Source organism: Danio rerio, chromosome 16, assembly GCF_052040795.2.
Source record: "Danio rerio strain M-AB ecotype USA chromosome 16, GRCz13ab, whole genome shotgun sequence".
In the NCBI taxonomy this organism is placed as follows: domain Eukaryota; kingdom Metazoa; phylum Chordata; class Actinopteri; order Cypriniformes; family Danionidae; genus Danio; species Danio rerio.
In genome coordinates, this window is record NC_141036.1 from 14,603,482 (window position 1) to 14,624,766 (window position 21,285).

Here is a 21,285-nt window from a genome sequence, read left to right on the forward strand (position 1 = left end):
GTGATCCAGCAACCTCCAGACCAGGACCATCAGAGTCTGTATTAGGCAAGGGGAGAAAGTTCACTTGCAAAAGTAGATTGCAATGCACTGTACGCTCAATACCAGCTCTGTCACTGATCTTATAGACATGTATGGATGGGTTTGCAGCAACAACAGTGTATATAGCAGGTTCCCATTTGTCAGCAAGTTTTCGTTTCCCCCTACATCCCTTGTTGGCTACAAGCACTTGGTCACAGATGGCAAGAGGTAGGCCTTTTGCTCTTTTATTGTATTGACTGGACTGGTGTCTTTGTTTGTGAGCTGAATTTGTCTGTGCTACTGACATAGCAGCCTGAAGGTCACTAATGAGCGACTGAACGTACTGGACGTAATCACAGATGGAGTCATCTCGCAGAACACTCTGAAACATTAAGTCCACTGGCAGCCGTGGCACTCTGCCAAACATTAATTAAAAAGGGGCAAACCCCGTTGTTTCGTGCACTGTGCAATTGTACACAAATGTCATGGTCTGTACCATCTGCGGCCATTTCTGCTTAGGTCTAGGTGGAAGAGACCTCAGCATGTTACCTAGTGTTCTGTTAAATCGCTCAGTACCACCATTCCCCATCGGTTGGTAGGGAGTGGTTCTAGACTTGTCGATGCCTGCCAGCGCAAAAAGCTCAGCCATCAATTCACTCTCAAATGAAGCTCCCTGATCAGAATGGATGCGTTGGGGAAATCCATAAACACAGAAGAAGCTATCCCACAGTTTCTTGGCTACTGTTCTAGCTGTCTGGTCCTGACATGGAAAAGCATGTGCTAGTTTCGTGAATTGATCCGTGATCACCAAAACATCCACAGATTTATTGTGTCGGTCCTAAGCAGACCAGAAGTCAATGCAAACAAGCTCCAATGGGGCTGTGGTTTTAATACTCTCCAAAACGGCTCTCGCAGCAGGCTCAGGAGTTTTGCTGAAGACGCACCTGGGACACTTCTTCACGTAATCCCACACATCACGCTCCATATCAAGCCAGGAAAACCTCTGACGTGCCAGTGCTAAAGTGCGTGGTTGCCCTTGATGACCAGCCAGGTCGTGAAGGCCAGAAAGAGCTTGACGTTTCAAAGATTCAGGTAAGATGAACTGAAACCTCTTATGTTCCGTGAGCGGGTCTTTAATTGCTCTGTACAAGATTCCATTAAGCACTGAAAGTTTGTCCCACTGCCTAAGGATCCGTAACACATACAGGTGTTCATTAGCCCGTTCACGTCTTGATGGTCTGCACTTTCTGTCAATGTAATAACACACTCTAGCAATGACAGGGTCTTTGTGCTGATGGTCTTGCAAGTCAGCAAGAGAAAGGGAATGAAACACTTCATCACTGTTGATTAAAGAGTCAAGATGTTCTACAATTGATGCTGCTCTACATTCAGTAACTGTTTCCCATTCATCGCAGGAGGACAGAATGGAAGACACGTCATCAGCGGACATTGATGTATCCAGCCCAAAAACAGGACCTGATTCCACTGATTGCGGTCGACAGGTAAGTCTGAACACTTCTTGAACATTTCCATTGTCAACACTGTGCACATGTCTCAAAAGATCTGAATAGGGCTCTGACAAAAGCCGCTGACTCACTGGCCTGGTGAACGGATCCCTACTGAGTGCATCTGCAACAACGTTAAGCTTCCCAGGAACATACTTGATCTCAAATGAATATGGAGCGAGTTTCGAGACCCAGCGCTGCTCACATGCATCCAGTTTCGGCTTGATCATGATATATGTCAGTCGATTGTTATCCGTCCACACTGTAAACTCATGGCCTTTAAGCCAGTGACTGAGCTTGTCACACACCGCCCACTTCAGAGCCAAGAATTCCAATCTGTGTGCAGGATATTTTGTCTGGCTGCAACTCAGAGCCTTGCTAGCGAACACTATCGGTCTCGCCTTGTCCTCACCAACAGGAACTTGAGAGAGCACAGCTCTTAAGCCGTCCAACGAAGCGTCAGTGCAGAGTAAGAAGGGACGCTCGAAATCTGGATGAGCCAGCACCACTCTGTCAACAAGGGCCGTCTTTAATTCACTAAAGGCCGAATCACAGTCTGGGGCCAGTCCTGAGGTGTCAACTCCCGAAAAGTGCCTGCTTTCTTACCGCCACCTGCATTTTTCGCAGAACGTTTCTGACCAGTGGTCAAATTGGATAAGGGCCTGGCGATCCGTGAACAATTTGGGATGAAGGCTTGATAAAACAGGACCATACCAAGAAATGATCTGACTTTCTTTTGTAATGGTGTGACTCTGTCATCCTTCATTAAATCCTCTTTTTGAAAAGCAGAGATTACTTTCACTTTCTCTCCATCAACAGAAACACCAGTACTATCAATCACATGTCCCAGAAACTTTACAGACTTTCTCAGAAAGTGACACTTTTTAGGAGCTAGCTTCAGGTTGCTGGATCTCAATCGAGAAAACACTATCTCCAGGCGATTTAGAGCCTCTGATTCAGATGGAGCAAAGACTAACAAATCGTCCAGGTAACAGAGCAGACTGGTAAAGTTGAGGTCACCAAAAACACTGAGCATCATGCGCATAAAAGACGCAGGGCTATTGCAAAGGCCCTGTGGGAGACGATTATACTCGTACAGCCCCATGGGAATAGTGAAGGCAGTGTATCGCCGGTCAGAGTCATGGAGTGGGATGTTGTAAAACCCTGAAGTCAAATCCATGGTGCTGAAGAAGGCATTACCCCCTAGGGCAGCGAGACAATCTGATTGATGTGGTAAAGGGTGGGCATCTTTGACAGTTTTAGCATTGAGCCAGCGAAAATCCGTGCAAACCCTCAGATTACCGTCTTTTTTCCAGACCATCACTAAAGGTGACGCATAATCACTGACAGACTTGCTGATTATCCCTTTTTCCTCCATCTCTGACAACACTTCTCTCAGTTTTTGATAGTGCGCAGGGGGGACGCGGCGATGAGGGAGACGGAATGGGCGCTCATCAAAGAGATGAATCCTGTGCACAAAATCCTTCGCCTCTCCACAATCCAACTTATCTTTGGAGAAAACATCATGATATGACACCAGGAGAGCTGCGAGTTTTCTCTTCCATGACATAGAAACATCACATGCATTAATGTTAATGTCCCCCAGACCATAATCTTTCAACATCTGCACCACATCAGGGAATGGGACATTTTCAGCGGGAAATGAATTGGGAACGTTACAAGAAGTTTTACTCAATCCCTGTGTGACAGTGAGATCTTCTACTGCCAGACAGGAGGAAACGTCGGCAAGTTTAGAGTTGCGACGAAGTGTCACTGCTGTTGGATTAGGGTTAAGCATTTTCATTGGCACCCATCGATCACCCCACATGGGTGTTATTACTCGCCCAACCAGAATGTTCTTAGGGGCTGAGCGTGCAGTGGTTGGCTCAACAATTACAGTGCTTCTTGGAGAAACAGGGACGTTAGCTGGCATTTTACCCCAGATTAGATACTCGCGTCTTGGAAGAAGAGTAACTGCTTGACAGAGCTTCACAGTTCCCAGCTTGTCAGGCTGTTTGGGGCCACACCAGCGGGAGATACAGGTAAGAAGTTCAAGGAATTGCTCACATTCAGGATCTCTATTATCACAGGAGGCAAGTTTCCAGTAGTCTTCACTCGATTTTATCTTCTGCAGTATACATTTAATAACATTGCTTCCAATTATGAACTCGTCTTTTTGTCCAGGCACCACAAGAGTTGGGACGTCAAACTTAAATCCATAGATGACAACTTCCAAATCATACATGCACTTTGGCTGTGTCGTTAGTCCACCACATCCAACCAGAACAACATTCTTGGGAATCTCTTGATGTGGAAGGAGACCACTAGCTTGCAGCTTGGCCTCACCCTCTTCACTGAGCGTGCAAGACATACTACCAGAGTCCAATAACCCCTTTAATATGTGCTGGCCACCAACTGTAACAGGAGCATAAAACAACTCACTCGCTCCATTCACTCTTTGTGACCCCACATATAAAACAGTTTTGTCTTCTGGCAATAACTTGCAGCAATTCATGAAAACATTTTGCGCATCTGCTGGATCTGTGAGGGAGTTTAAATTAAATTTGCCCATATTACCCCTCTCGTCACATGGGCTGGTTAGTTTAACTGGGCAGTCACTTTTAAAATGGCCAGGGCTGAAACAGAGACGACACAGTCTGTGACATCTACAATGCAAGTATGTGGTGTGTTTCTTTGACTTACAGACTCTACATGGGGGATTTAAGTCGTTCTTGAAGTCTGCAGCTTTGCCTGCGTGAACCTGACTGGGTGACGTTAAAGAGGCAGTACACAGTGATAGGACTCTACCCATAATGCCAACCTCATAATGAGATCACGAACTTCTGACTGTGTTTTGCACTCCATTCTGTTTAAATAGCTGCTCATATCTTCCCACTCATGGATGGTAAACGAATCACTTTTATCGCCCCTGAAGAATGGTGGAGGTGCAGTGTCTTTCTGAACTATAACTTTTAGGGTGGAAGCATCAATGCACTGACTGGGTTGTTCTGACTGAAGACGATTAGGCTGCACTAGGCTGGGCTGGTGCACAAGATTAAGGCTAGCTGAAATACTTTCACCTATTTTCTGAGCCAGATCTGAAATTATACTACCCAAAGACTCAGGGGAAATAGCACGTTCAGCATCTGGGCGTGTGATAGGGGTGGAACTAGCTGTTGGGCCTACTGAAGCACCAATTGCTGAATCAATAGTATGCATACCGCCCAAACTCATATTAGCTTACCCCCTCCCTCTCCCATAACAACGAGGGTTTATTTCAGATAACTTCTCATCATGAAAATTGACAAGCCCACCACCCCTGCCCATTGGAAAGGTCACATTTGATGGCTTAACTGGACTAAAATCGTCTTTGTCAATATCCCCAAATATGTTTCAATTGTAAAATGCAAACACATAAAACATTAAGAAATTAACACAAATTGAAACGCTACAAAATAGATTCACCACAAAATTTACCATAAAAGATGGTCAAATTTGATATCAAACTCACTCAATCAAACGTTAAGATGGAAAAAGTGTTCAAAGGGAAAAAGCTCTGTCAAAAAATATTATATTTTCTCATTCAAAGTCAGTCAGACACATTGCAGATTCAAAACAGTAACATTCAATCATTTGTTTCTGCACGGATAAAGGATATGATGCACTGAGGTCACTCAAGCGTCCCACGCAGTCCTCACACATTCAATCTCGATAAAAAGGCAACGATGAACGACGATGAGCCACAGTTTAGCGTGTCTCTGACGAACCAGTCTGCCCCGCGATGTCAAACGCTGTTCCACACACACACACAAATACGCGCGCGTGCGCGCAATCTCCTTATCGCGAGCGCGGAGCTGCTGCGAGCAATGGCGGTGAAGGAAAAACCTGGAGTGGATCGGCGATGCGGAGTCGTCACTCAACCACGGCGATCTGCGAAGAGCTGATCAGATGATCCGAAATGGTCACGGGCACCACTTGTAACCGGTTCTGCGTTGTGTTTTCTTTGTTTTATTAAGGAATAACCAGTCGGAGATCTGCAGTTGTGACGGCTCTTTACTCACTGAGAATAAACCAAAAAGCACAGCTTTTACAGTGTGTCTTCACCCTTACAGCTTTTCTGTTAAAAGTAAAGTGCAATGCATTTAGCATTCACATGCTTCAGTTAGGCTAAAGTCAATCAAAACTTCAATTTAAGTGATAACACAAAAATAATGAAATATATGTGAAAAATAAAGGTATAAATATTATTTAAACATAAAAACTAGCTTTAAAAGTTATTTATAAAGTAAAGATGATTAAAGATTAATTGGAGCTTAGCAGACACCCACCTCTCCCATGCATAGTCAGTGCAGAAAGGGAAGAGGCGGGCGCAAAACAGGAAATTAAACAGCGTGAGCTCCCTTAGAAATTTAAAGGAAAAGACACACACTAACAAACATCTCAGGTATACTTACTAACACATTAGATAAAATACATATTTTGTGTAATTTTATACTTAAAGCGAATTATAATTTTCATACCTGTTACATCTGGAGCACACAGCGGAACACAGGAGAACGAGAAGATGAGGAGCAGGTGAGTAAATGTTGGGCCAAATTCTATATTAAAACCCAAACATTGAACAGAGTGCAAGATGATTTTCTTTATAGTGGTGTGCAGGTGATTAACATGACGATGTAGCTAGAACTCAGGTGATTGTGATCGCTGATTGGGAAAGAACCTGGTGTGACTTTGACAATTATGAGAAGATTTTTAAATGAAAGTCTTATTTTTATGACATCCTTGCCACGGTTACACAAGGAAGACAAAGATGGATATATCTTTAAGAATATTTATTTGTGCAATGACACAAATGCTGAGGGATAAAGCAGGTAAATGGTGTAGCAGAGAGAGAGCGATCTCTCACACAGTTCAAATGGTAAGTATCAGATCTTCAGTAAGACACCAACATAGCTTTAGTCACTTCCTTTAAGCAGATGTGTTTGCATCCACATGAGAAGGAGGACATCGACGGAAGAGTACAAGAGGAAGAGACCAGTAAGGAGAACCATCAGAATTCAATTCCAGCCGGTGAGTGAATGAATGAGGTGAGTCTTTATAGCGCATGGGTGATTGTGGGTGCAGGTATAGATCAGTAATCCGGTGATAGTTCACGGGTGTGGTGTGTGGTGGATTGTTACGGAGATCGGTGACAGGAACAAACTGAGGGTGTGACGATCCACTAGCCAACTTTTTGCCTACATCTAGTTATGTTACCTGATCTGTAGCTGTTTCTGGAACAGTAACTGCTCCCTGATGTGACACTGCGCCTCGATCTTTTGCTGTGCAGTGATGAGTTGCTATGTCTCAAAGAAATGCTGTGCCTCGACTCATCACTGCGCTTAGGACTTCTAGATGGAATTTTTTCATGTTGAGAGTCTGAAAAAGACAAAAATGAATTATCTTCGATTTTTTTATTACACATTCAGAAGCAATTGTATTAATTGTACTTCTTATTAATATTGTGTCTTTATGTTGAGTCACGTAATGCCTTCCTCAATTATAACTGACTTCAGACATGTCTGCTAAATGACTGAATGTAAAAGTAAACAAAAATATTGTTAAATTGGTGCAATGAATAAATACTTACTGGTTGTGGGCATTTCTCTGCCTCGAGACCCATCAACAAACTCAGCCTGGCTGCTCAAGGCTGTAATTTTAGAGAACAAAACATTTTTAAAAAAATAATGTGTTAATGCATTTAACATTTTTTATTATGAGTATATAAAAAATTCTATGCTTTATAAATATTGTCAATAGTACTCACAAGTTGTCTTTTCAGTTGTCTTATTCCAACCTGAAAACTTTTTTGGTGGAATAGGAAAGGGAGGCAGCTTCGTTCCTAATAATACACAGTTTAAATCAAACAGTTTGAAACAATATTCATCTCTAAAATTATGAATGTATAGTGAATATAATGCCATGCCATGAATATTTTAGCGGTCATGCTTTCATCCTCCAACTCATCTGAATCTGTTAAAAAAATAGATCAATTTAGAACATTAATTGCACAAAGAAAAACAAATCCATGTTTGACATTTAGTGAGAAACACACCAACAACATAATCATCAAAGCTTCTTTTAGATCTTTTCCTCTTGCCACCAACCACAACCTCCTCCTCCTCAGCTTGGCTGGTGAAGTTGTAACTTTCACAGTCACAGATATTATCTAGAGATGTATTAAACAATGTAATTACTGTAATAACTCAAATTATAAAATGTAATGTGTGTATTTAATACAATAAAATAAATATAAAATACATTACATTTATAATTATGTGATAGTTTGAACCATCCTTTACTTAGAACTTACCTGAAGTTGTTTTTCTTTTAATTAATGGGAACACCAGCCAGTCATCCCGGGGGTCTATTTTCTTAATAAAAGCTTTTTTTGAATCAATATTTGGCCATCTAACTGGTTTTTTTCGTTTACATTTATCCAATTACTGGGAAGTGTGCCTTTCCCATCTTTCCCATTTTCCACCCAAACAGCCCTGGAAAACATGGTCTGAAAAGGAAAGTACAGTATATGCATGTTACATTATGAAGTAACTCATATCAATAATAACCTGCAGTACAGGACAAAGAGTATATGTTTTAGCATGCCTAGTTGTTTGGAATCTATGAAAGACTTTGCTAACATTGTAACATTGCTAATGCTAACACCTTCTTGTACTAGTTAAGTTACAGGAACACTTGATTAAAACAAATTTAGAGCACTCTTCTGCAGTTAATTATAATGGAAATTAGACTAATTCCAACCTTTATCAAATATGCTCAGTCCCATGGCGTAGGGGTATGAGGACATAACCCCCAGATTTCTGTGGAAGGCAGACCACCTTGCGGTGGAGCTCTGTCTGGTGCAGTACTCTTCTTTTCATCCTGCCCTGTTCATTTCTAATGCACACTATATTTAAAATTTTGGAGCTGCATGGCTGATTAAATAATGCAGAAGTGTAGAGTTGGTTAAGAACTTTACAAATGAAAGTTCCATCATCATTTTTTTCTTGAATGAAAGCAAACCTTTCATCTTTCAAGAGAAAACAGGAGTCTTTTTCTTTGAATGACAGCAGAGGCTGTGTGGCATGTTGTGCTTTGCTCAGGTTGTTCTCGTGTTCCATTTCAGATAAACGCCTGGTGACCTGTTCTAGTGGACTTTTTCCATTCCTCACTAACTTTTTGATTTTTTGTAAGTAGTTTTTAAAAGGAAAACAGCTTATTTCATTTAGTGACCGATTGAAGTGTCTAACATCTTCATGAAGATGTGTTAGTCCATGCACATTGTACACTGGAAAACACTTTCCATACAGGTCTCCGCTGCACTTGACAAAGTGCTTCATCAAGTCTTGAGCAAACTGAAGGTATGCATTTCGAATTTCATCATCTGGCTCCAGCATTATAGACATGGCCACAGATAGTGACAAGAAATGGCTGTATTTGTCTTGGGACAGCACATTTTTTAGTACTACGGGACCCGTGTACAATAAAAATTGCCGTAATTTGGTGGCCACCTGTCCAATTCATGTAAACCTCGGGGTTGCCGTGCAAATTCACTGGGCATCTTCCCTCTAAATGCATTAAGTTGTTCGGATATATCACCCCTTTGCCTTACAGACAACCGGCATTGTTTTGGACCTTTTGTCAAAAACTGCATGAGACGTTTAACTACACCTAGGATGACCATGTGCATGTAATCCAGAACAAAAGAGGTTATGCAAGGAATTGATGCAGAAATCAAGGGGGTGACACCGGTTTGGTGGTTGCTGTACTCTGCTCTGCTGAACGCCTCATCCGTACGAAGACAGCATTCCTGTTCCTTGAACAGAATTCTTCCCTCAACATGCTCACCTCTAATTATGCATCTTTCACAACTGTCATATGAGTTATGATTTTTGATGCATTTCAAAAATGCTCTTGCTGGGGCATCACAGATCACAGCATCAATGTGGACAGTGTAAGTTTGGTCTTTATAACTTATCCTGTTATCCTGGAGTTGCTTGTATTCAGTCAAAAAGTCAGACAGAAACTCTTCAAGGGGACTTTGCTTCCTTTGTCCACAATAAATAGCGACAATAAATGGGTCGAAATGGCTTATCTTTGCTAGTATTGGCCAAAACTGAATGTTGCTACTCTTAAAAAGAGGAATTCCATCAACGTTTATGCTGAGGTGTACAGCATCAGATTCTAACTGGCTTAAAAACTTTTGGATCCCCTTCTCTAATCCATAATATATATATACTTTCCACCACAATTATCAACAGATGTTTTTTTTTTTTTTTTGTGGTGTATCAAGAAGTGTCCTTGCACCCTTGGGCAACGTGTGCCCTTGTTGTCTCAAAATGGACAGCAATTGATTTACAGATCTGTGTGTTTCTCTGTGGTCTGTGGCCCACTGCCTCAAGTCATCCTCCAGGTTTAAATTCACTTCATCATTTTGTTTATTTTCTATATCTGACTTCTCATCATTGCTGAAACTGTCCAGACTATCTGTATTCTCTAGCTGACTGTCACTCTCAAAAACATTTGGAATGCCTGGCAGACTGTCCTCACTGTCTGAGTCCTGCAGAAGTTGATTCAGTTCTCTTTTTCTTTTTCGCCATGTTTTCAAATAAGCCATCTGTAAAATAAGTAGTATTTGGAATGAGGGGTCAAGGAACTGAGGACACATTTGCAGCATTTATCAATTCTGTTGTCTGTTTGTGACATGTCATAATATATTATGCAATGTCACAAACACAACAGATCAAAATAGACAGGCAGCTCACAATTAATCTGTTTATAATAACCAATCTGCTCTTACAGTCCAATCAGTTTTATTAATGAGATTGAATGAGGTTTGCTTCATGTGGTGAAAGAACAATTCTTAACCCAAGGAGAAATGAAATAACATTTTCTTCTTTTGGTCCAATATAGATATCACAGCTTTAGTTCATGCGTGATGTGTCAGAATAACCAATGAATTGTCTGGAACATTGACAGTTGAGCCAAAAGACTGAGTTTCTGAGTTACGTGTTAGGGAACATAACACATTACATTTTAAGTTTATTCTGCCGAAATTAAAAAAATGAAGAAAAAAAGATTTGTTGAATTAGATTGACGAGACTCAAAGGTCTCAATTAAACAATTAATACAATTGTTTAAACCTTCCAGTGTGCATTCCAACAGAGCTTATTAAAAATGTGTTCATGTAATAATTTGTGTATTGTTATACAATTGTAATAATTCACAAACACATGCAAACACTGGCATTTTAAGGAGAAAAAATTAGAACACATTAACAAGATTAATTACATTCTTAACCAGATCTCTGCCGCCCTTTAAGCTCACCTGTTTTTCCAAGGTCTCAGGGGTCTGTTCTTTCTACATTAAATGGTCTTAAAAAGTGTAGCCTAAAGCCCTGTTCTCGTTTCATTTTGATACATTCAACAACAACAACCAAAAAAAAAATACCCAGCTGCAAAAACCCAGCACTAACAGTTTCAGAGCAGCGTTAATGTATTGTTTTTTGTATTTTCTCTTTTAACTTTTTGTTTTTCATACAGGAAGCAGGCATATATATTTACAGGCTATTTCTGTTTACTCTGGTTGTAAATTTACAATCTGAGTAAACAGAAATAAACTACTATTTGTAGATTATATGTATCTCAACTTTATAAAAACTGAGACAATTCAATGTCAGTCAATGTTTACCACAGACAAAATATGAACAACTTTTTTGATTATTTTTTTGTTTTATTTTATATTAAAGGTTGGCATTGGATCATATAATTTCAATGTTGGAAATGTCTTCAGGAGTCTTTACTCTGGCTGTTCAGTAATTTTATTACGTAATTCAATTGGTAAGTAGCTAAAGCCAAATTAGCTAAAGCAAACTTTATTATTTTTAAGCCTTAAATTTATGTCTGAGATAAATAAAAATGTCTGCAATGTATTAAATAAGAAAAAAAAACATATTCAGTAGATTTTCATTGATGTACAGGCACAAAAGGTGTTGTTAAATTCATCACAAAATATACTTACATAGCCAAAGATGATTGCCTCTCTGGTTCTAAAAAGAACACTTTAGACTAGTGTTCAGCAGATGTTGAGACACAAGCAGAGGGGAACAAAAACATGTTAGAAAGTTAGATATTGTAGGAGTCTAAAGATGTTATTTTTATCATTATTGATTTAAACAAATCAAAGATACAAACAATAGTTTTATGTGAAGTCTTTTTTGAGATGTATGACGTAAAAATGTAAAGAAAAGCTGTTATTTTGAACTGGCTTTTTTCATTGAAAAGTAAAATGGATCAGTTTTCAACGAAGCAAGAAAAAAATGTATTCAGCACTGATAATTGTAAAAAGCATCATTAGTAATTTTCCAATAAAAATTGATTATTTATTTGTAATAAATGCACTGTTTGCTGAACTTGATGAAAATTATTAAATCAATTCAATTAATGTTTTAAGAAAATAAAGACAATTTCAATAAATTGAAATTTTTATTGATATTTTAAAGACACTGGTTTATGTGATAGAATTTAGTGGGCTCAAGGGTAGTTTTTACTCCTGTTTTTGACCCATATGCGCTGGAAACACGATTATAACCCGTTTTAGTATTTAATGCTGACCATTACTTCTCGCTCTTTCTCACACGCACAAACACTCCATTTAACTTATAATAGCATTTTAAAACCGGTTAACGTTACTAACTAAATAACGCAGTTAACGTTAGTCCTCAGGGATGGAGTGAGTCTCATGATTATATTATGTAAAGTCTGTTTAAGTAGCTTCGTGCTTATTAAACCTAACCGTATCAAACGTAATGCTTATTAAACTTAATTTAATAACTCATTTAACGTAACGTGTTACTTTTCTCAGCGCTGATGGCCCAAACCAATCAGACACATTAAATTTTTTCCCGCTCCAACAGCTTATAGACCACGTCAGTTAACTTTTTCGATAATTAACCATGGTTTACTACAGTAACATAAGTACATAAATATTTAATAAAATTTGGTTAATGTAATTACGCCATGGTCGACACAGATTAACGGTTTTTGGTTATAAAAAACACAGTTTAAACATTTGTAATATAACATTTGGGCGCATGCGGCAAAAAGTTAGGGTTTAACGTTAAAAATCCTTAAAGAGATGGCACATGCGTAAAAATAAATAAATTAATTCTAACGACGTCGAAAGACTAACATTAGCGTTAATAAATGATACTTACCAACAACTGACAAATGAACCTTAAGCTTAAAACCGAGCAAAACAAGTAAGTATGTAAACAGACGTATAATAACAAGTGTAACAAATGAACAGGGTTGTTATGTACAATATTTTTGGTATTTACAGATTAATATTGAGTTAAATTGCAAACTATTATAAAAAAAAATGACATTGAGGGTGCACTATCATCATCTGTGTACAAACAGCCGGTGGTCATGTGACGTGTCAACATGACCAACTGCTGTTTGTAAACAGATGATGATAGTGCACCCTCAACATTATACAATAATTTGCGATTTAAATCTATTGTCTCTAAACACAAAAAAATTGTACATATAATAATACTTTTATTTACAGGTTTGTCCATAATTGTAAGAATATTTTTTTATTAATTTAATAAAAAAATTACAATTAATTACATTACATTTACACAAAACTGGTTGTCTTACAATCAATTATTGTAAAATGAATTTTAAAAATAATAAATATGTCTAGGATATTTTTATATTAATGCAACAGAGTACAGTATTTATGATTTTTGCTTTAATAATGATTGATTTTGGTGTAATGCATTTATTTTTATACATGCATATCCCAGCATGTCATCGATTTTTGCTCTTAACAGTTTTTTTTTTGTGTGTTTGGAATCTGATGTCAGTCCTTTTTTTCTTGCTTTCATGTATGAATTGTATATACTGCATGTTTGAATTGTATATACTGCATGTTGAACTAAATGTGAAATGCTGAATACATACATCATACAGGTTTTTCCATGGTGTCCTCCACTGATGGATAATCTGTTCAACTTAAAAATAAATTATACTATTAAAACATTACAGCAACACACCATAATTGACACCACATATTCTTTAATAATTTCATTACAACTGTTAAAGGGACTGTTCAGACAAAATTTTTTATTTCCCATTAATTTACTCATGCACAGCTCATCAAAGATGTAGTTACCCTTTTTCTTCTGTAGAATATTAAAGAAGGGTTTTGGCTGAATCGGTGCTCAATGCTGATTCATATAAATGGCAGCCAATAGTGATTTTTGTTTTTTAGATTTAAAATACACACACATACAAACAAGTCTAAATCAATAGCCATTGCATCTGGTGACACCAAAGTCTTGTGAAATAAAACTACCGGTCTGTGTAAGAAATTGAACATTATTTACTATACTATTAGCTTTAATTTAAAGTCTCCTCAAACAGTACTTATAAATGTACAGAACCCCGGAAGGGACGTAGTGGAGGAGAAAAAAATTGGCTGGGTGAAAAAAAAAAATATATGGGTGAAAGAAAAAAATGGGTGGGAGGAAAATATATATTTCTAGGTTTTTGCGTTCTCTCGCAAAGTTTTGCGTTCTCTCACAATGTTTTGCGTTCCCTCATGTAGATCATTGTGACAGATGATCTGTCTTATAAATGTAAGTGATTTGTGTGTTTATAAAGTGTTGCACTTTAATGTGTTGGCTCCTTTAAGAATGCACTCCTCATTAGTTATGCATGAGGAACATACCACAAGGTTGTATGTTATAGCATGTTCCAGTTAACAAGTGCGCTTATAATAAAGTACAATCTATACAAGAAGATAGACGTGTGTTAATTCCTCAGAGTATCAGTTTACAACATGGTGTCAGAAAACGGCACGGATTTCTCGCCTGAGTTTAAGCCATTTTGATGGAAAGCAAAGACTGCTCATAAAGTTTTTTTTTTCTCTTTTTTATCTTTATCATTTTCATTGCGGCAGCACACCACGATAAGCCTGCCAAGACAAGGACCTATATCCTCCTCAATATCGCAGGACCGGAGGCCATAGAACGAGAGCGTTCATTCGTCTATGCAGCAGAGGTGCGTGCTCCGGGTGAGAATGGCGCCGTTTTAACTCCCGCTGAATCAAAGGAGGATCCTGAATGCCAGAAAAGGAAGTTTCGTGAATTCTGCAACCCACAGCAAAACAAAACTTTGGAGAGACTCAAGTTTCACTCTAGAAACCAGAAACAAGGTGAGATTATTGAGTCATTTATTAGCGATCTGAGGATCAAAGCAAAAGCATGCCACTTTGGTGATTTGACAGACGAGCTGATCTGTGACAGGATAGTTTGTGGCATCAAAAGTGAAGGCTTAAGGAAAGCACTGTTAAGAGACAGTGATCTAACACTGATCAAAGCCATCTCCATGTATGAAATGACTGAAGAAAGTAATAAAACATTGGCGATGCCACAGACGCCCACTAACGTGGACACAGTACGTCCAGTTTCCACCAGGAGGCGCCAATACACAGGACGAAAGCCTCAAACAGAACCGAATGATTCACTGATTATAAATAACTGTAAAAACTGTGGAAACAGCCATTTGGCAAAGGATTTACAAGGATTTGTAACCTTACACATTAACAAAACTCCAATAGAGGTGAAAGTCGACACTGGGACAAAATGTAACGTCATGTCACCAACAACATTCAAGCGAATTGCTACTAATATACAACCAGTGGAGCAAGAAAACACACCCAACCTTGTGGCTTATGGTGGGAGTAAAATTGAGACAAAAGGCTTAGTTACACTGCCGTGTAATTTAAAAGGACAAAGTCACTCCCGTTTTTCTTGGTGGATCAAGATGTACAACCACTTTTAGGATTTCGTGCATGCCTGGATTTAGGGATTGTCACGATGAGCCCACATGTTCATCTGGTCAGTATGGAAAAATCCAAGGAACAAGTGCTCAAAGAATACAAAGACTTGTTTACTGATGAACTTGGAGAACTTCCAATCACATACTCCATGACAATTGACCCAAGCGTGCAACCGGTAGTTCGCCCTGCACATCAAATTCCACTGGCAATGCAGGATCGTGTTAATGCAGAGCTAGACCGCATGGAAACTTTGGGTGTCATGTAATGGAAATTCATTTTTAGATGAACATGTGCAGTGAAAACTTGCTTACTCCTCATCTTTAGATGTGTGAAAAGTCACTTGTGTTCACAGTGTACTTTTGTTTATACAGCCTTACATTCCCGTATGTGACCACCTGGTCCTTATCTTTCAATTAGGCTTTACGATGAACATCTGTTAGGGGTAGGGGGCATGGGCTGTGTGATATGTGACTGGAAAGCAGCAGGATGGTTTTCACACCTGTCGTGGTATGTGTGGTTTGGGTTGAACTGGAGTTGACCTCGTAAGCAGCACAACCCAGATAAAAGGATGAGCACACTTTGCTTCATTGTCTCACTCTGCAGAAACTGTTGTTGCTGTATGACTGTGACCTTCTTTGCAAAGAATAAAAGCTTTGAAAAGACATCCCGGGTAAGACTTTGTTTCTTGACCACCGAGAGCGCCTCCTTAAAGGAAATTGCCACTACAATTTGGTGTCAGAATAGTGGGATGTCTTGGAGGAACTTTTCCGGACCCTGCGGACGGTGACTGATCATTCTGGGACTTCGTGTCACAGCCCTGCCCCGCTTGGTTGAGGGTTGAGGGGCCGACCGCCGGGCTCGGAGAAGAACCCCACTGACATCTGGGAAAAAGAACTCAGTGGCATCTAAACTCTCTGGTAAGAAACAAATTCTTTGTTTATTGTTAACAGAAAAAGAAATTTAACAAGTTTTGGGGATTTGATTAATTTAACCAAGAGTAATTGGGTTTTACTGCTATTTGGGTCATCTCCATGCTGGTAGATCTGTCTCTGTGGGATAGCAGCGTGATTAATGACAAGTGAGATCTGACATCAGGCGGGGATCGAGACCTTTTTACAAGTGAGATCTGGCGTTTAGCTGAGATCAAGACCTTACACAAGTGAGATCTGGCGCCTGACTAAGATCAAGACCTTTTTAATACGTTTGGCTAGCTAACTGCGATTTACTCCCGGGAGGGAGTTGAAATCAGGGGGCTGTACAATTTATTTCCTAAAAGAAGCTGAAATCCAGGCTGTGCGATTTACTTCCAGAAGGGGGTTGAAATCAGGGGCCAAGTAATTCACTTCTAAAAGGAGGTTGAAATTGTGTGCCACGAAATTAGAGCTGCATAGCTTAACTTTTCGATTTTAGGTGAAAAGTCGAAATCTGTTGGAGACGTCTAACAGATTAATAGGTACAGACAAAGTCCAGGGGATAGATCATTGCCAGCATGGGGAAATCCCAAAGTAAGGTGAGAAAATATGATAAACCAGTGTTTTTGGAATATGGAAAAAAAAAAAATTATATGGAAAAAGAAAAAAAGCATGCAAGATATAGGAAAACTAATAAAGTATCACAAGTTTCTGAGAGAAAGGGAATGTTGAGTGTTACTAGGTTAAACAAAATGAAAGAGTTGATTGAGAAGGCAGAAGGAAAAGCAGGTTGTTTTTGTGAAAGGCATGTGTGTGTGTCGTGTGGAGAAACTGTTGATTGTTGGCTCAAAAAGGCAGATAAGAGGCAAAGAGGAAAATGCTGCAGAGGCAGCTGGCATGTAGGGAAGAGAATGAAGAAGTGGCATGTAGGGAAAAAAATGAAGGAGATAAAGTGAAGGAAAAAGCAAGTGAAAAATGTGAAAGTGTGAATGAAAGATTAATTAGCGTTACTAATCTTTTCTATACATCTGTTTCCATACATGTACCACCCTACCATCATTATCCCGTGGCTGAGCTGTGAGCCCTGAGAAATGACCCAGACCTCAACTGCTACTATCCCAGAAGACCTCCGACCGCACCAACAAAATTCCCACCTCAAGCAAGTAGAGGATATCTGTTTGAACTGGAGAAATGGACATTTAACGGACATTCTGCTGTGTGCTCAACATGCTGAAGACAAGCTGACAGTGAAGCAAGAGCAAGACAAGAAGAAAGCGGAAAGGGAGCTGTGCATGGCTCTGATACAAGTGGCCAACCAAAGATCCAACCAAGACCTGACAACCAAAGATATCGCAAGTTCAAAGGCGACAAAGGTGTCAAGGGTGAGAAAGATACCAGAAGATGGAGAAACTGGAATGTGACGGATGGCGATGAAATCTGCAGAGCCTGTGGTGTACATGACGAGAAACTGTACCAAATGTCTGCGCTTGCCACAGAGATGGACTTTTGGTCAAGGATTGACCCGAAAGGCGCGAACCAACAACGGAGCTGATGTGCGGAGAGGGAGGAGCAGAACGGAAAGGGTCTAGGCAAGCAGCCAACAGCTACAGTAAAGGGAAGTGAACATATTTTTACTAACAAGTTTAAATGCAGACACATTTTTATACACACATTCACATACACTGACATACTTTTGGCTCTCTGCAATGAAGAAAAAGCTTGCATTTCCCACTGTTATTTTGATCACAGTAATGTGGATCATTTTTCTGATGAAATGGCATTGTTTTTTTTAGTGAAGCATTTCTTAAATATGCCAAAATATTCTATGTTGATTGAGAATACATTGGTTGAGTTTGTAGCTGATGGTGGAGCTAGAAGATCTTGCATACGACCATGTGACCTACAGTGTGAAATACCTTTGAAAAACAAATTTCACGAGTCTCTGTCTGCATCTGGTCATACAGTGATCGAGTGATTTACAGCTCCGCTGACCTGTGAGACAGAGGGGGGTAAAATTTTCAACCACACATTTGTTTGTTTGCCAAAATGTCTGATACCACTAATTGGAGGGGATATTTTGTGTAAATTAAACTTAGTTCTAACAGCAGACTTCTCAGGTGTGAGAGTAAAAAAAAAAAAAAAGGAGTTATTTTGTTGTTTGCTAGTTGAATCACAGACTCATTGAAAACAATCAATGGGCTGATGTAATCTGCAAATTGGCTAAAGATTGAGTAAAACCTTTTGACATTGATATGTCTCTTGGTGAACTGCATTGCACGTCACATGTCGTAATTTACAGATGAGGAATTTGAGAAAGCTTGGTTTGAGACAGATGTGAATGAAGCGTTGATTTTAGAGAAAATGTACTGAAAGGATAGTCTGTGTGCAGTTTCAGTGTTTCTGTCAGAAAAGCAGCTTTCATTCTATCTCATGTCAGCACAGGCTGTGCCTCACATATCAGTTTGCAAGGGTAAACATCAGTCTTGGGCTGATTTAGGCCCGTTTGTGAAGCAGTGTTGATTGAAGCCGAAGACTGGGAGAGCAGAGAGGGTGGACAGTGAAATTGAAACAGCTGTTTCAAGAACTGTGACTGCTATTGACAAAGTGTGCGTGAAGAATTCTTGCATGGTTGACTTTAACGCTGCAGACATACACCCAGCTTTAGCAGAAATACCAAGCGAACTGTGGGCTAAAAGCAAATATGATGTTGGTTTGATTAAAGGTTGTGAGCCAGTTACAATCACTGCAAAATATGATTACAGACCATTTCAACAACAATATCCTTTGAAAAGGGAAGCCATTGAGGGCATTACCCCAGTATTTGAGGCTTTACTGGAACAGGGTGTTATTGTACCATGCAACAATTCTGAGGTTCGCACCCCTATTTTTCCTGTGAAAAAGACAAGGGATAATGGGATGCCTACAGAATGGCGGTTTGTACAAGATTTGCAAGCAGTAAATGCAGCTGTCAAACAAAGGGCTCCATTAGTTCCAAATCTGTACACAATTTTGTCACAAATTCCTGAAAAATCACAATTTTATTCAGTGGTTGATTTGGCAAATGCATTTTTCAGTGTGCCAGTTGACAAAGACAGCCAGTTTTGGTTTGCATTCAATTTTAATGGTAAAGGCTACACTTTTACACGTCTGTGTCAGGGTTTTACAGCATCTCCAACTTTATACAATGAAGCGTTGTTAAGAAGTTTGGAACCTTTGACCCTGACAGCTGGAACTGCTTTGTTACAGTATGTTGATGACCTGCTGATATGTGCTGAGAATGAAGAGACGTGTGTGAAAGACACTGTGACTCTCCTTAAGCATTTAGCTAAGGAGGGCCACAAAGTCAGTTTGATAAAATTGCAGTTTGTTATACAAAAGGTAACATTTTTGGGGCACGTCATTACACCACACAGCAAATCTCTGTCTGAAAAAAGGGTGAGTGGTATAAAAAATGTACCTAAACCTCTAACGAAAAAACAAATGTTGTCTTTTTGGAGTATGTGTTCATATTGTCGCACATTTATTCCAAATTATGCAATTTTGGAACAACCCCTGAGAGCCCTAACATTAGGGAAGGGGATGAAATCCACTGACAAACTAGATTGGACAACAGAGGCACAGCAGGCATTTGTAAACATGAAATCACAAATGGCTGAAGCCCCTGCATTGGGTTTGCCTGTACCAACAAAACCATTTGTTCAGATGGTGAAAGAGGTGGGTTCATGACGTCATTACTCCTACAGGATCATGGAGGTAGACTGCGACCTGTGGCCTATTTTTCGAGCAAACTTGACCCCGTAGCAGCAGGCCTGCCACGTTGCTTAAGAGCAGTGGCGGCTGCAGAAAAAGCTGTTATGGCTTCAAGAGATTTTGTTGGGTATTCTGATTTGATACTGATGGTGCCACATTCTGTGTCCATGATTCTCCAAGAACAAAAAACATCGCATCTGTCAACAGCCCGTTGGCTGAGATATCACACTATCTAGTTGGATATGCCAAATGTGACTGTTAAACGATGTACTGGTTTGAATGCGGCTACTCTTCTTCCTACTGAGGAAGATGGGGAAGAGCATCATTGTTGTTTAACAGCCCTTGAACAGGTGTGTACACCACGACCTGACCTTTCTGACGAACCACTTGAAAATTGTAACAATGTGCTCTTTGTGGATGGTTCAGCGTTTAAAGATCCACAAACAGGCCAGAATAAAGTTGGTTACACTGTAACAACTGAATTTGATGTGGTGACCTCTGGGAAATTGCCAGGGCACTATTCTGCACAGGCCGCAGAGCTCGTGGCGTTGACAGAGGCATGTAAATTAATGGCAAAAAAAAGAAGCTACAATTTACACTGACTCAAGATATGCATTTGGGGTAGCTCATGATTTTGGGGCTCTTTGGAAACACAGAAAATTTCTAAAGTCTGATGGTCGACCAATACTCAATGCTCCTTTAGTGGCAGCGCTGCTGGATGCGATTTTACTACCTGACAAACTGGCCATTTGTAAATGCACAGCGCACACTAACAATAAAGATTCTGTTTCTGTAGGTAACTCCAGAGCAGATGGAGAAGCAAAAGTCGCAGCATCCCAAGACAAGGATTACTCCGAATGTTCTTTGCTATCTGTTGATGATAACAATGACGTGTGTTCTTCTTTGCAGGATATGCAGACCTTCGCGACGGGGCTGGAGAAAAACAAATGGAGACAGTCTGGCTGTGTGATGAAAGATAATGTGTGGATGTGTGCTGAGGGCAAGGCGTGTTTACCAAAACATTTTTTCCAACATTATGCAAAATTACTTCACGGTAAAGATCATGCGTCAAAAACAGCAATTGTTGCGCAAATGAATGAACTGTGGTTCACAAAGGGGTTCACTACATTTGCGGACAATTTCTGTAGACGATGTGTAATTTGCAACACACATAATGTGGCCAGAGCGATAAAAGTCCCACAATCATCTCA

The 21,285-nt window shown here is 39.7% G+C and overlaps 2 pseudogenes across 1 annotated transcript; both read right to left on the reverse strand.

Annotated features, from left to right (window-relative positions):
- The window catches only part of LOC147840206 (uncharacterized), a 34,596-nt pseudogene extending 26,529 nt beyond the window's left edge, over positions 1-8,067 (reverse strand).
- Positions 8,068-8,329: 262 nt separating this feature from the next.
- LOC147840207 (uncharacterized) lies at positions 8,330-11,343 on the reverse strand (annotated as a pseudogene). Its single transcript, XR_015944998.1, has one exon. The product of XR_015944998.1 is annotated as an uncharacterized LOC147840207 (transcript).
- Positions 11,344-21,285: the final 9,942 nt, after the last annotated feature.